Here is a 13,552-nt window from a genome sequence, read left to right on the forward strand (position 1 = left end):
TGCTGGCCATCCCGAAATGCTAAAGGCACAGGTGCTACAGAAGAGACAGGCCTTCGTCTTTGGCTGCTCCTGAACGAGAGAGGAAGGAAGCATTCCGGAACTTAGTCTCCTCCCTTCCCACTCACCCGTCCCTCTGAGAAAGGACAGCACCCTTCTTTGCCTCTGGCCCCTGACACGACACAGTCCCACCAGGGCCCCCTGAAGCTTTCTCTACAGAATGCTAAAAACAACTTCAAGTCTGTTTTACAAACCAAGCAAAGCAACTGCTCAGGCCCTGTTTAAAAATCAAAAGCGTCTTAGGGTTTTACGCGTTCTGTGTGGCTTTTTGTTCCTCTTCTTTCTTCTCCTTTCTCTTTACCAAATTTTATCCTGCTTTTCCTTAAATGTAATTTTACTGAATTTAAATGCATAAGCAAAACATACACGTTTGTCGAGTCTGTCCACATTTGAAAAACATTTAAATTAGTAAATTTTATAGACCTTTTTTTCTCATATAAATTATTTTCCAGCCTTTCATTGTACCAAGTATCTTCAAAACTTCACTGGGTGTTCTTTCAACTTTTCTCAAGGCCTAAAGTTTTCAGAACACAAGGTCTGGAGGAAAGAAAACTTTACTGGGAATGCTGAGCTATAACTTTGCTCTTGACCTGAGATCTCTGTCTCAGATTTCATTCTGTTGGATAGAAACCCCTTTCAACTTTTCTTTTTTTTCAGAGAGCTAAGTGGTATGTACCTTCAGAAAAAAAAAAAAAAAAAAAAAAAAGACACGCTGAGGCCCCCAAACTGGTTCTTCAGATATTTGACTTTTCTTAAGTAACTCCAAGTTCAGCTTCACTGGAATTCTGAGTGTCGCTGAGCGCACATGCACCCTTGCCTGGTTACTTCTCTCTTTCTTGCATTTTTGGCTAACTGGTATTTCAGCTTATGAGATTCTTTTGGAGGAGGATAAAATGGTCTTTTCAGTGGAATTCTGCAGCCCCACTGCATTTACAGGCATGGTATTGTCAAACTGTAGCCTGCTAGGATACAGTGTGACATTTGGGTGAAGAGGTATAGTCTTTGAAAGAGGGATGTGCCTAACAAGCATGTTTTTAAGGGCTTTGTTATCTTTAGGAAAACCTCATGCATAAACACTAGAAAAGCATCGTGTCCCAAGGGTTTGGGCATGGCACAGTTCTGGTTACAGCGGGTTTTCCTTGTGTGTGTTGGTTCTTTAAGCTCAAACCAACCTCAGGATCACATGATTGTGACAGATCAGCTGGATGGGCAACTCAGAAGTCCTGAAGGCCAACTGCGGCTCTCTGTCCGATCATTCTCTTCCTCTTCAGTTATTTTTAGGTTCGTTGGTGAGAAGGTGCTGAGCAGCTACGAAGAGGATTACACGTTTTGTTCCAAGACCCATTTTATTACTCTTGTGTGGGCTGAAATGTGCACAGCATACCTAACCTAGGCACAAAGTGGAAGATTGATTTCCAGAAAGAAAAAGGAAGGAAGGAAGGAAGGAAGAAAGAAAGGAAGAAAGAAAGAAAAGATCTTGTTTTTAAGAAATTTTCAAAATACAGAAAAACACAATGAATTTCATGAATACCCATGAGTCAACACCCAGAACTGATCGTTAACACTAAACATTGTTAACATTTTAATTTTTGCCCTTCTGTACAAGAAACAAAACAGTACAGATAAAATTCAAGTCCCCTTTCCCACCCCCTCAACTCCAGTCCAAACTAACTACCCTCTGACTTTCATGAATTTAGTGCGTATCCGCCCAGGGTGCTTTGCTGTACTTTTACATACGTGTGTGTGTGTGTGTGTGTGTGTGTACATATACACATACACATAGAAAGAGAGCAGCTCTTCATAATATGAAGGAATGTATTTGTCCATTTTAAAATGTCACATAAGTAGCACATAGCCTACAGCTTGCTGTTTGATTCAACGTTATAATTCTTAAATCCATCTTTGTGGTGTACATAGACTTAGATCATTCCTCTTGGTTGATAGATAATATTCCGCAGTATTACTATACCATCTTAAATTTATATTTCAAGCTTCCTTGAAGATGGTAATTGGAACTGTTTCTACTTTCTATCATTACAAAGAATGTTTCAGTGAACAAGAGATTTTGTAACTGTCTCCCAGTTCACACGTGGGACAATTTCTCTGGTCTATGATGTATAACCGGAGTGTAACTGTTGCGTTGAAGGGTATAAAGAATTAAAATGTTATAGGTATAAAAATTTTTCTAGGTATTGTCAATGTGCATTGTCATAGGGAGTACATTCATTTGCACTCCTGCTGTTGGAAGGAGCCATTCTGTGTGCCCACTTCTTCACCAACAGTTGACGCTGTCAGGCTTTCCAATTTTTTTTAACCTACAGAGTGATTTGCTTTGCCCTGATATAATAAAACTGAACATGGTTTCATATGTTTAAGTGCTCCATTTTCCTCCTCTGTGATACATGTTCAATTCCTAGACAAAACAAATCTTAAAAGAAGTTTAAAAATCAGTTTATCAAGAAGCGATCATGCTAAAAATTTGACATACAGGTTGTTAATGTTTAAACTGGTGCCTTAGAATATTTGTTCTCATTTTTGTGCATTATGGGGAACAAGCCATTTCAATTTTTCTTAATGCAAATAAAAATATGCTTCTTAGAGATGACAGCCAGACATCGTCAGTGCTCAGCCCAAGGCTTGGTGGGTAGCAGGTGCTCAGTAAATATCTGCTAAACTAGGAAATAAAAGGAGAAAAGTAAGAATTAATTTCAGAAGGAGCATTTCAGAACTATTGCTCTGGTAAAGAGAAAACTATACACTGTAAAAAAAAAAAAAAGGGTTAAAAAATACACAGGCAAGACTTCTTTCTACTAATCACAGTGTCTCTTAAAATGACTTAGACACATGGTTCCATTTTTCAGGTTCAAAATAAAATGCTTCTAATGCTACTGTCTTAACCAAGGTAACTTTTATCAGGGGACGTTCTACACCAAAGGCCTCCCTGCCCTCCCTCTGATGCTGCATCCTGGCTGTGACTGCAAATAAAACAAAAAAAACATTAATTGAGTGTAGTTGTAGCAACCCTGAGTTTTCAGCTGAAAAAGTAACATCTATGAAGATTCTCAAAATATCAGACACTTGTGTGCAGACACTTGCAGTAGTTGGGTTTTGTTTCAGGTTTTTGTGTTTTTTTTAAGATTCTGAAATACACTCCCTCTCGAGATTACTCTATTCATACCAAGTTAATTGTAACTAATCTGTGAGCTGTTAAATGGGCCATTTCCAAGCTAAGTATCATCATTTTAGTAACAGTAACATTTAAAATCTCTGGAATGAGAATTCAAAATATGCCAGCTACAATCTCCTAATGCAGCAGCTAGCTTTTTTTTTTTAATAATACAAAACAAAAAAGTATCCTATTTAAGAAAGTACACACCTTGACCATTTTTACTTGGCGATGTGTATTTTCTCGACTCCTTTTTGTTGACATCCTTGCAAAATTGACAGTGTTGCCCAATATTAATGCTATCTGGAAAACAGCTGGAATTACAAAAATGCTGAGCCATCACACAGCTTCACAGTGCCTCCGAGTGACCAGCGCCCACACTCCTGCTGCCCTCCTTTCTGGATACGCCCCAGTGGTGCCCGTGGGGAAGGAGGTGGGCTTCACAGCAAGCGCAGGAGAAACGAGAGAAAGTTACTGTCTTAGGAGAGCAGCTGACAAAAATACCACACTTTAAAAAAAAAAAAAATTGGTGGTTTTTTTTTAACTAAATTATTTTTCTTTAAGTGGAGGTACTGGGGACTGAAGCTCGTGCATGCCAGGCACGCGCTTTACCACTGAGCTCTGCCCTCCCCCCAGAGCTCCACGCTTTTTGTGATGTAGGGCAGCGTTCTCGCACTGGTGTGCTGAGCACTGCTTCCCTGGTCAAATGGGATTAGGAAAAACATGTTAATATATTAAATTGGATATTGATGAATACATTAACAGTAATGTCAATATACTAGCCATTAAATATTAACATCTAATTTTTAATATTGGTATAGTCACATTAATATTAACAGAGTAAATCCTTTTAGAAGTTCTGGAGTTTGTTTTTTTCTTAATCTCACTTTTAGCTCTCTTTAACCCTACATTTTCCAAACTCTTTGACCTCAGAGCCTTTTTTTAAAATGTAATACCCACAGAACTAATGTTCTACAGAACACAGTTTAGGAAACTCTGCTATACAATAACAAACAAGGTTTATTATCTGCCTTCAATAACCCATTTTATCAGTGTATTTCATCAATAAATATTTCCTTTTCTGATGACTGACATCTACTAAATGAGGTTCCAGAATGCTTTCGCTGGTTCACAAGCTTCAGAGAAAGAGTTCTGGACCAAAATTCAGGCCCTTTTCTCCCACTCTGTGTCCACATCCCCCCTGCAAATGGCCTGGGATTTAGCCCTTAACAACCTGATGAGAAACTCTCTGACCTGAGCGCCCACCCGACCCCACCCACCTTGAGTCAAACACTGGGTTTGAGGACCCCTGTAGCTTGTCCCTCGGGACGTGAGGCAAGTATCTGAGCTGCTTCTCCTGAGCCCCAGCACGAAGGTGAGCGACCACCAGGCCTGCAAAGGCAGCAAAGGAGTGTTCGGACTCATCCCCCAAATTAAACTGTGTTCGTGTACAGTTTGTTTTAATTGTGGTAAAAAAAAAACTCTGTGCAAGGTTACACTTCGGTGGTGCTGAGTGCACTCACATCGCAGTGCAACAGCTCCCCAGACATTTCCGGCTTGCAAACCGGAGTTCTCTCCCCACGGAAAACAGCTCCCCGTTTCCCCCTGCCCCCGGCCTCTGACAGCCGCCGGCCTGCTCCCTGTGCCTGTGGATGCGACTGCTCTCCGGTTCTCCTACACGTGGAATCGTGCAGCGTTTGTCCTTTGTGACTGACTGACTCCACTTCGCGGCAACGTCCTGGGGTCCCTACGAGTCGTGTCGTGCGACAGGGGTTCCTTCTTTGTTGAGGCTGAAGGGCATTCTGCCGCGCGCACCACAGGCTGCTCGTCTACTCATTCCCTGATCTACGTCTGAGTTTCTCCCGCCTCTCGGCTGTTGTCACAATGAACATGAGTGTGCAAATAGCACTTTGAGATAATGCTTTCAATTCTTTGGGATATATGCCCACAAACGGGAACAACGGATCATACGGTAATTGTCTTTTTTATAAAGTTTTTTGAGAAACCTCCATACTGTTTTCCACAGCAGCTGCACCATTTTACATTCCCACCAACAGTGCACAGGGTTCCGATTTCTCCACGTGCTCACAACACCTATTTTCTGCTTGGTTTTTTTTTTTTTTTTTTTTTGATAGTCATATGTAGTTTTTATTAGGTGTATTTGCATTGGTTTTAATTCTATGAAAATATGTAACAGCATTTCATCGATCTATATATTCAACGCCCTGGAACACATACACGTGGTCTCCAAAGAAAAATAAGCCATTTCTTCAGCACAAAAGGAAAGCACAGTAAGAACCAATATCTACAAATATGCAATTTAAAAAATCACAATGAAACAAGTTAATCTTTTTTTTTGCAATTGCTTGATCTTTTATATGATTAAGATGACAAGGATTTAAATCCGTTTTTACTCAGCTATTGGTTTAGATAATAATATTGTACATTTGATCATTGCAAACACTGTAATATGTTTAAAGACATTAAACTTTAAACTGATTTTTTCAACTGTTCATGAAATTTTATGGAAATAAGCATGTGAAAAGGAATGATGTGTGTTCCTTGGTGCTCATGGGATTTCTAGGAAGGTTTCCCATCAATACTAGAAGAGTCAATTTATAATAACATTAGTGCTTTAAAACTTACAAAATTCTAGCACACGCAGCGCCTAACTTCATCTTCCCAACACCCTCACGGGCTAGCTGTTACCTCTGAAGAGCTGAGAGGCACCGGTCTGCCCGAGGACATACGTAGCGGTGAACTGAAACCCAAAGCGAGCTGTTCTCTCCCAAATCCCTACTTCTTTTCACTTCTCCATTAGAAAACATAATTCTCTTTGAATTAGTTTAGTTTCAAAAAAATTTTTTTACATCTTTTTGGGGTCTCTAAATACACAAAACGCAGCTTTTTTTCAAATACGGGCTCGATTAATTACATTTTGGACTTGGTCTCTGTGCGGGCAGTTAAAGCAAACATGCAGGGCCAATACAGCTCCCAGCTGTGAAGAGTCAAGACGAACACAAGGCGTTGTCACCATCCAGACGATGCGGGCCGGGAGCGCACATGCGCACACAGGACTCGGCTGGTGAGAGCAGGCTGTGGGTGGGGCCGGTGCCAGGCGGTCCGCTCCCTCCTTCCTGCCTGCGGTGCTGGGGTCTCATTAGGTGGGCAGAGATGATGCCTTCCAAGTCTTCCAAAGCCACCGAAGGTTTGTGCATTTTTGGAAAAAGCATCCACCTCAGGCTCGGCTGGCAGTCTGCAGGATCGGTTGCCTCACCTTTTTTTTTAAAAGTACCTGCCTAAGCATCCTTCTCTCATAAGATAGAAAGACTCTGAAATTCAGATATTGGATTGCTGATGGCAAATTATGGTTTATCCATAAGAGTTTTGAGAAAGGATTGCCGTGTGAATTAGAAATTCTTATACCTGGCTCATGATAGATGTATATATTTTATATATCTATATATAAAGTCATAAGAATTTATAGATAGCTACTATATATATAAGCGTATCTACGATAAGCCATGTGTATCTCCAAGATGTGTTGAAAAAATCAATAATTGAGCAAATTCTTGTAAACTTTGGGCACTTAGAGAGAGAACAGTAGTTCAAAGCCTGGGCTTTGCTGTTGGACAGACCGGGGCTCGAGCACGTTGCTGAACTTCTTTGAGATTTCTCACCTGTTAGAAGAGCACACTGACACCCCCCTTTCAGGGTTTCTGTGAGAATGAAACGTGAAATAACGACAGGCTTTGCACCCTCTCCGGCACAGAGTGTGCCCGTGCTTTGTAGCTATTATTAGCGCAGAGCCTTGGGATCATTTCTCTTGGCATCAATTTCTGCAGAATAATCCTATTAACACTGAGAATGCAGGTAATTAAGCTGACTCTATAATGACACTCTGACACAGCCTGGGATTACTTCTTTGAATAATCCTTGGGAGCACTTAGTTTACTTAACACTTGTCTCTAGGGTACAGGAAAATGTTAGTTATTTGAGCTTTCTAAATTTAGGATCCCAAACCAACAAACACTTACTACTTATCCAAAAGAGATTTCGATAGGCTTTTCTGTTACTCAGTTAGAACTGCTGATGAGTTGCTTTTGCTTGCACCAAGTCGATCACTTTCACCTCCAGATGGAAAGCAACATCCAAAGCTCTTTTGGTTGAAGGCGGTAGAAATACAACTCAAGTTTGCTTAAGCAGGAAGAGCTGTATTGGCTCCAGTGAGTGGGAGCTGTAAGGGCTGGTCTAGCTTCAGATGGTGCTAAATGCTGCCAGAGCTCCAGTTCCCTCCATGCGTTGGCATCACTCTGCAGAGAGCTGCTTCCACGAAACCTGGGGTTAGGGCCACGAGCTCTAGGTGTATGTGGTTCTTTCAGCTTGCGAGCCCAGAGAAAACGAGCTCTTCTCTCTCCTAGAAGCTGCAAATCTTAGAGAAGATTGTTCTCATTTCAGAGTAGGTGGGACACTGCCTTCATTTCACTAGGACCACATGGTCTGGGAGAGGTGATCGCCAAAAGACAGATGAAAACAGTAGAGTGAGCAGGTAAAAACAATAGATGCCCACAGCAGAGAGTATGAGTTGGATTGTCTGAGAACAAAGATGTTAGCATGACCATCATGGCATCTATTAAAGTATGCGCTATTTCATGGAACTACATAAAACTGTTTCAAAGGGGCACTGGAGTGGGGCATTCTTGACTCAGGTTTATCTTTCATGCTAAGCTCCACATGTGGTAAACATCTGCAAAAAAAAAGTTATCCTCATATGTTCCACATCCTAAGCAGTATAGTATGTGTAATTACATAAAAAAAGAGGAAAAATTATCTTTCCATATTGAAAAAGCAAATAAGAACATTAATAAATAATAATCATGTGCAATTACATGAAAAAGAAACAAAGGAAAAACTCCATATTAAAAAAGCAAATCAGTCAATTAATAAATAATAGTCTAAAATTTGGCCAATTTCAAAATTAAACAGGAGTTAACATTCTATAAGCATAACACTAAGAATAAAATAAAAGGAAGACATTTAGCATTCTTTGCATTAGCAAATGACTATTGAGTCCATTTTTCTAAGTGAAACAGAATTATATTTGCAAGGGAAAATAAGTTATTTTGAACGTTAAAAAATACAAAAAAGGAACACTCTGTCTCCTTTGTTTAGTCCCAATGCTGAAAACAACTTAAACTCCTATTTCATTCTTCAGCGTTTCAGCACACTAGTACGTAGAATACTGATGCCTCTCAAATTGGAAGATTCTTGTGAGACCTCACTGTGCTCTGCAAACATGATCTCATCTTTCAACTTGGTCATGTTCCAAATCCAGGAGTGAGGGCAAGTTTATGATCAGGGAGGGAAAAAAGGGAAATATTTACACAAGCTCCATAATACAACTTTTTTTTTAAAACCAAAAAGAAATCCATGTTATATACATAAACTCTCTGAACTCCGTACTTGTGGGGGTGCACAACCCAAGTAGGGAATAGTTACAGAATATGGGGAAAGAGTTAGGAACAAGCAATCACCCTTTGCAATGGAAACACAAAAAAGAATGAGATTAGCCCCCTAAAGATATCTTCCCAAGAGCGACACACCCAAAATTTGTAACCTTGTTGCTGACCACGTTAGAGTGTCTTCCTAAATCACCAGGATATTGCATGAAAGAAATCTCCTCTGGAAGGCATCAGATTCAAACGTTAATAAATTAATATGTAATGAACTGGCATCCAAGAAATGGCATATTGCAGTGATCGAAGTTTCACGACTAGTGAGCTGGCCATCGGAACTTCTCAGTTTCCATCCAGAGCCCTTCTGAAGGGGAGCTGACATCGGATGCCCCATCACACATGGTAATTAACTAGAATCACTTCATTAAAATCTAATTTTTCCTCTAATATTCTCAAAATACTGACTAAGCTGTGTCCTGAGAGCTTCAGCTCCTTACCTGTGCTGTCCCAGTTCACCTAGAAAGGGCGCAAGTGTAATGTCCTTCAGCGACGATGTCTCCAGAACCACACGTGAGAGCAGACTGGGTAAGTTATTCAGTCAGTATAATTAAGACAGATGTTTATTCTATTCTGGATAATTCAATGTTAGATCTGTGTTTGAATTATCAGGTTTCTTCTCTAAGCATACTAATTTCATTATAAACTCCCTCTTTCGTTTTTGATTTAGATTTTTAAATTCATTTAGATTTGGATTAAGATTCAATCTGTTGCCGCCTTCTTTTTTCACTTCCAGTTTCCTGCAAAGAATGCCTCCGTGTTCCTCACTTTGCCTAGCACAGAGCCACTTACACATGAGGTGTTCAGAAAGTATTCCTTAAATGAAGGACTTGAAGCCCTGAAAATTTACAAAAGAAGACTACACACTGTCCCCAACTTGTGTTTTTAGCCAGCATTTACTCTGCAGCCAACTCCCATTTTGCTGTGTGAACGTGAGGAAACCATTCTTTGTTCTTTCACTGGAGTATTTAGGGAATGCTCACGCCTTGGGCGGAGAACTCCTCTTTTCTGTTACCTTCCAGGTAAGCCCATCACAGATCCTCAGGTGGCCCAGCCCACTTTACAACAGCCAGTCTCCTGTTGGTGTTTCCTTTATTTAAGTCCCCTTGAGTCAGATCTGTGAATCCAAGGGCTGGAAAGCAAGCGACAGCCCCTCTCTTTGTGCTTCCTACTGGGCACCTTCCTACCAGGGAAGACGTCGTCCCGGCATGTGGGACGTCCCGGAGGTAGCAGGGCTCCTGCAATTGGCCCCTCTTACCATTTACTTTGGGTGACATTTATTCAAGAAATGGGTTGAAATCTGGGCTCTGGCAGGCAACAACCTCAAGTTTGAATCCTGACTCTACTAACTGTGTGACCAAAGGCCACTTCCCTAGACTCAGTTTCCTCATCCATAAAAGGGGCATCATCATTGTCACCGTGAAGATTACAGGCTACGTTCCGTACGAAGCACCCAGCACAGCACTTACTAAATGTTACATATCATCAGAATGTGCTGTTGACATTAATGTAAATGTTGGTTATCATTCTTATTTTGGATTCAAAAGGCCATCTGAATTTAAACAGGTGCACTGTTTCCATTAGCTGCAGCTTGGCAGTAGAAGGCTGAAGACCAGGGTTCAGGCTTCGGGCTTGTTACCTGCCATCTACTTGCCCTCAGAAGGGTCTCCTCTGTTGCAGATTACATCTGCGCACCCCGGCCTCTCCGCAGGTGTCAGGTACCTGGCCCACAGCAGATAGTAAATGTCAGGTTCCATTCTTCAATTCAGAACAGATCGTTCTAACAAGAGTCTAAATTTAAAGTAATTAGTAAGATCAATGTGAAGCAGATAAAACATCAAAACCTATTACCAGCTCTGCCACTAACTAGTTGGGGAACCTTAAGCTTTTTGGCTTTCCTTCATAAAATACAGAGGAAAGCATAATTTTCCAAGGAGAGATATGCAAATTCAGTCACAGAGAAAGTGATCGCTCACAAGGTAAACTTTAAGTGAGCTAATAGGAAGAATTTCATACTTTTTAAAATCAATTAAAAAAAATAATACATTGCGGTAAAGTACTCATCCCACAGGTGTTCTTGAACTCAATCCATGATGAAACTTAGAGAGTTTCTAATAGCATGCAATTGATTCTTAGATTTTAAAAGGATGTGGTTAGATGTTAAGCATATCACTTCCACCTACAGAGCAGAAGCTCCTGCAGGCTGGATTTTGATCTCTTTAGTTCGTTTCTGTGTCCTCAACACCTTGAACAGTGGCTGGTATGTGGGAAACACTTAAATACTTGCTCAATTAGTGAATAAATGAGTGATGAAAGTGATCAGTACACATACAAGTTTATTAAACTATCGAAACCTGTACTTGAACCGATCTCACCTGTGCTACGAGGCTTTCCGGAGACGTAGCCTCCCTACCTCACAGCCCGCCTAAGGATGGAGGGGAACGCCTGGAAGTGGAAAGGCGACTTCTAAACACCAGGAGACCTGAAACAGGAGTCCTGACACGTCATAAAGAGCCACTTCCACCACTGGTTTTAAAATAGCAACAATAAAAAACAAAGATCTGAGGCTTTGACTTTACAAAGTCAAAATAACTAAATAAAAAATAAACTTTTAGTTTTAGAAAAATGGCATTATCTGACTTCAGTCAAAGGTTTTGACTTTTATTTTTACTAAATGCCGTCTTGTTTGGACATTGTATTACCTTAGTTATATCTATTTTGAGACGGTTAACCCAAGAATTCTGTTTTGTTCAAGATAAACTCTTCTTACAAATTCACCCAGAAGACAAGACGTCTTGTTTGTCTGTTCAGGCAACTACTGATAAGTAGCCAGTTATTTATCCTCCAAACACTTTCAATAGGCCTGAAACAATTCCACCTATGAAACTGGAATGAGCCTTTAAAGACTGTGAATAACAAAGACAATTATGATACTAGATTTACTCTAGTAAGCAGTGAATATTTTCTCATGCACACTTTTATTTTATTTTTTTAAAACAGACTTTATTCTTTTAGAGCAGTTTCAGGTTCACAGCAGAATTGAGCAGAAAATACAGTTCGCACACAGCCCTCCCCACCCGCACATGTATACTCTCCAACCCTCAACATCCCTCATCAGTGTGCCTTATTTGGTACAATCGATGAATCAATTTGGACACATTATTATCAACCAAAGTCCATCCTTTACATTAGGGTTCACTCTTGATGTTGTACATTCTATGGGCTTTGACAAATGCATGATGACACGTAGCCACCACTATAGTATCACACAGAATAACTTTATTGCCCTAAAAATCCCTTGGGCTCCATCCATTCCTCCCTCTCTCCCTCTCCCCAAACCCCTGGAAACCACGATCTTTTTATTGTTTCTGTAGTTTTGCCTTTTCCAGAATGTCATTTGGTTGGAATTGTATGGTTTGTAGCCTTTTCAGACTGGCTTCTTTCACTTAGTAATGTGTGTTTTAAGTTTCTTCTATGTCTTTCATGGCTTGATAGATCTTTTTTTTTTTTTACTGCACATATGTTTTTTAATTTACGTATATGTACTAGTCATTGTTTCTGAGAATGTTTAGAGCTTTAGCTTTTTAAACTTACATAGTTATCAAAGGAATAAAGCCAACCACAAAATAAGAATTAACTCAAACAGATACACACACCCTGCTATTAACAGTAACATTATTTATAATTGCCAAGATGTGGAAACATCCCAAGTGCACATCACACACTTATTTTTTAAAGTACTCTTACCAAAAACACTTGCATGAAGTTTCAACTGCTGATTCGAAAATATCAATTGAGTTTAAAAGTAAGCACTTTCATTTATTTATATTTTTACACCTGTAAATACACAGAAAATACAGCATTCATACACAGAATTTTTTAGAGGAAAGAAACATGTTCACAGTAGAATGTCTCTGATGTTCACATTAAAAATGGATGCAGATACTAATCTCTGAAAGGGTCTCAAGACTTCCTTTCGGTCCTAGACAAAGAAGAGTCCTCTGAGTTACTATTTAGTTTGTTCGTTAATCATCATAGTCTGCATTTAATTTTTTTTAAAGCCCAATATATTTTACAAGGTAAGAACTGCTTGCTCCCTGTTTCCTGAAAATATGGTAGAAACACACATGAACGAATCATAGAAAATACATTTTAGTGATCAAAATACAAAAGATTAAAAACATACTCTGGCTACATTAATAAACTTTCAAAGGGATTGCAGCCAAGCCTGTCAAAGCCTCAGAAGTTCCTGTTTTGGCAGTTAAAAGAGAAGAACATGAAGCATTCTGTGAATTTTTTTCTTTGTGGATAATTAACACAAGCCACGAGGAAACAAATGTACAGATGTATTCCATATTTCCATCGCTCTGAAGACTAGAGCCACGTATTGGAGACTGACTTTTCAAAAGAAACATTTGAACTACATTTGAGACGTGTGATTGATTTTTCCCTAAATAAATGTTTTTTGGTTTTATCAAGCTTACACGTGTTCTCCTTTTTATTTAAAGTCATTGATTTTGTTTGTTCAGGGAGGCTAAACACACTGTCAAATAACCAGTGCACATTGTTACCGTGTGAGTGGGGATGGGGGAGTCTCCGGAACCTGGCGGGACACCACCCTGCAGTGGGCTTTTTGCTCATTCATAAATGATCGTCACAGAGAAGCCCATCCGCTGCTTGCTATCACAAAAGCGACTCCACTTCTGGGACCAGCAAGAATTTCTCTCCTTCTATTTGGAGGTGGGAATTGATGCTCGTAAGTGAAAGCTGACAGGTAACATTATTCTTCCTGTGCTCTGCGAATGAACACACTCCA

Source organism: Camelus bactrianus, chromosome 9 (assembly GCF_048773025.1).
Source record: "Camelus bactrianus isolate YW-2024 breed Bactrian camel chromosome 9, ASM4877302v1, whole genome shotgun sequence".
Classification (NCBI taxonomy): Eukaryota; Metazoa; Chordata; class Mammalia; order Artiodactyla; family Camelidae; genus Camelus; species Camelus bactrianus.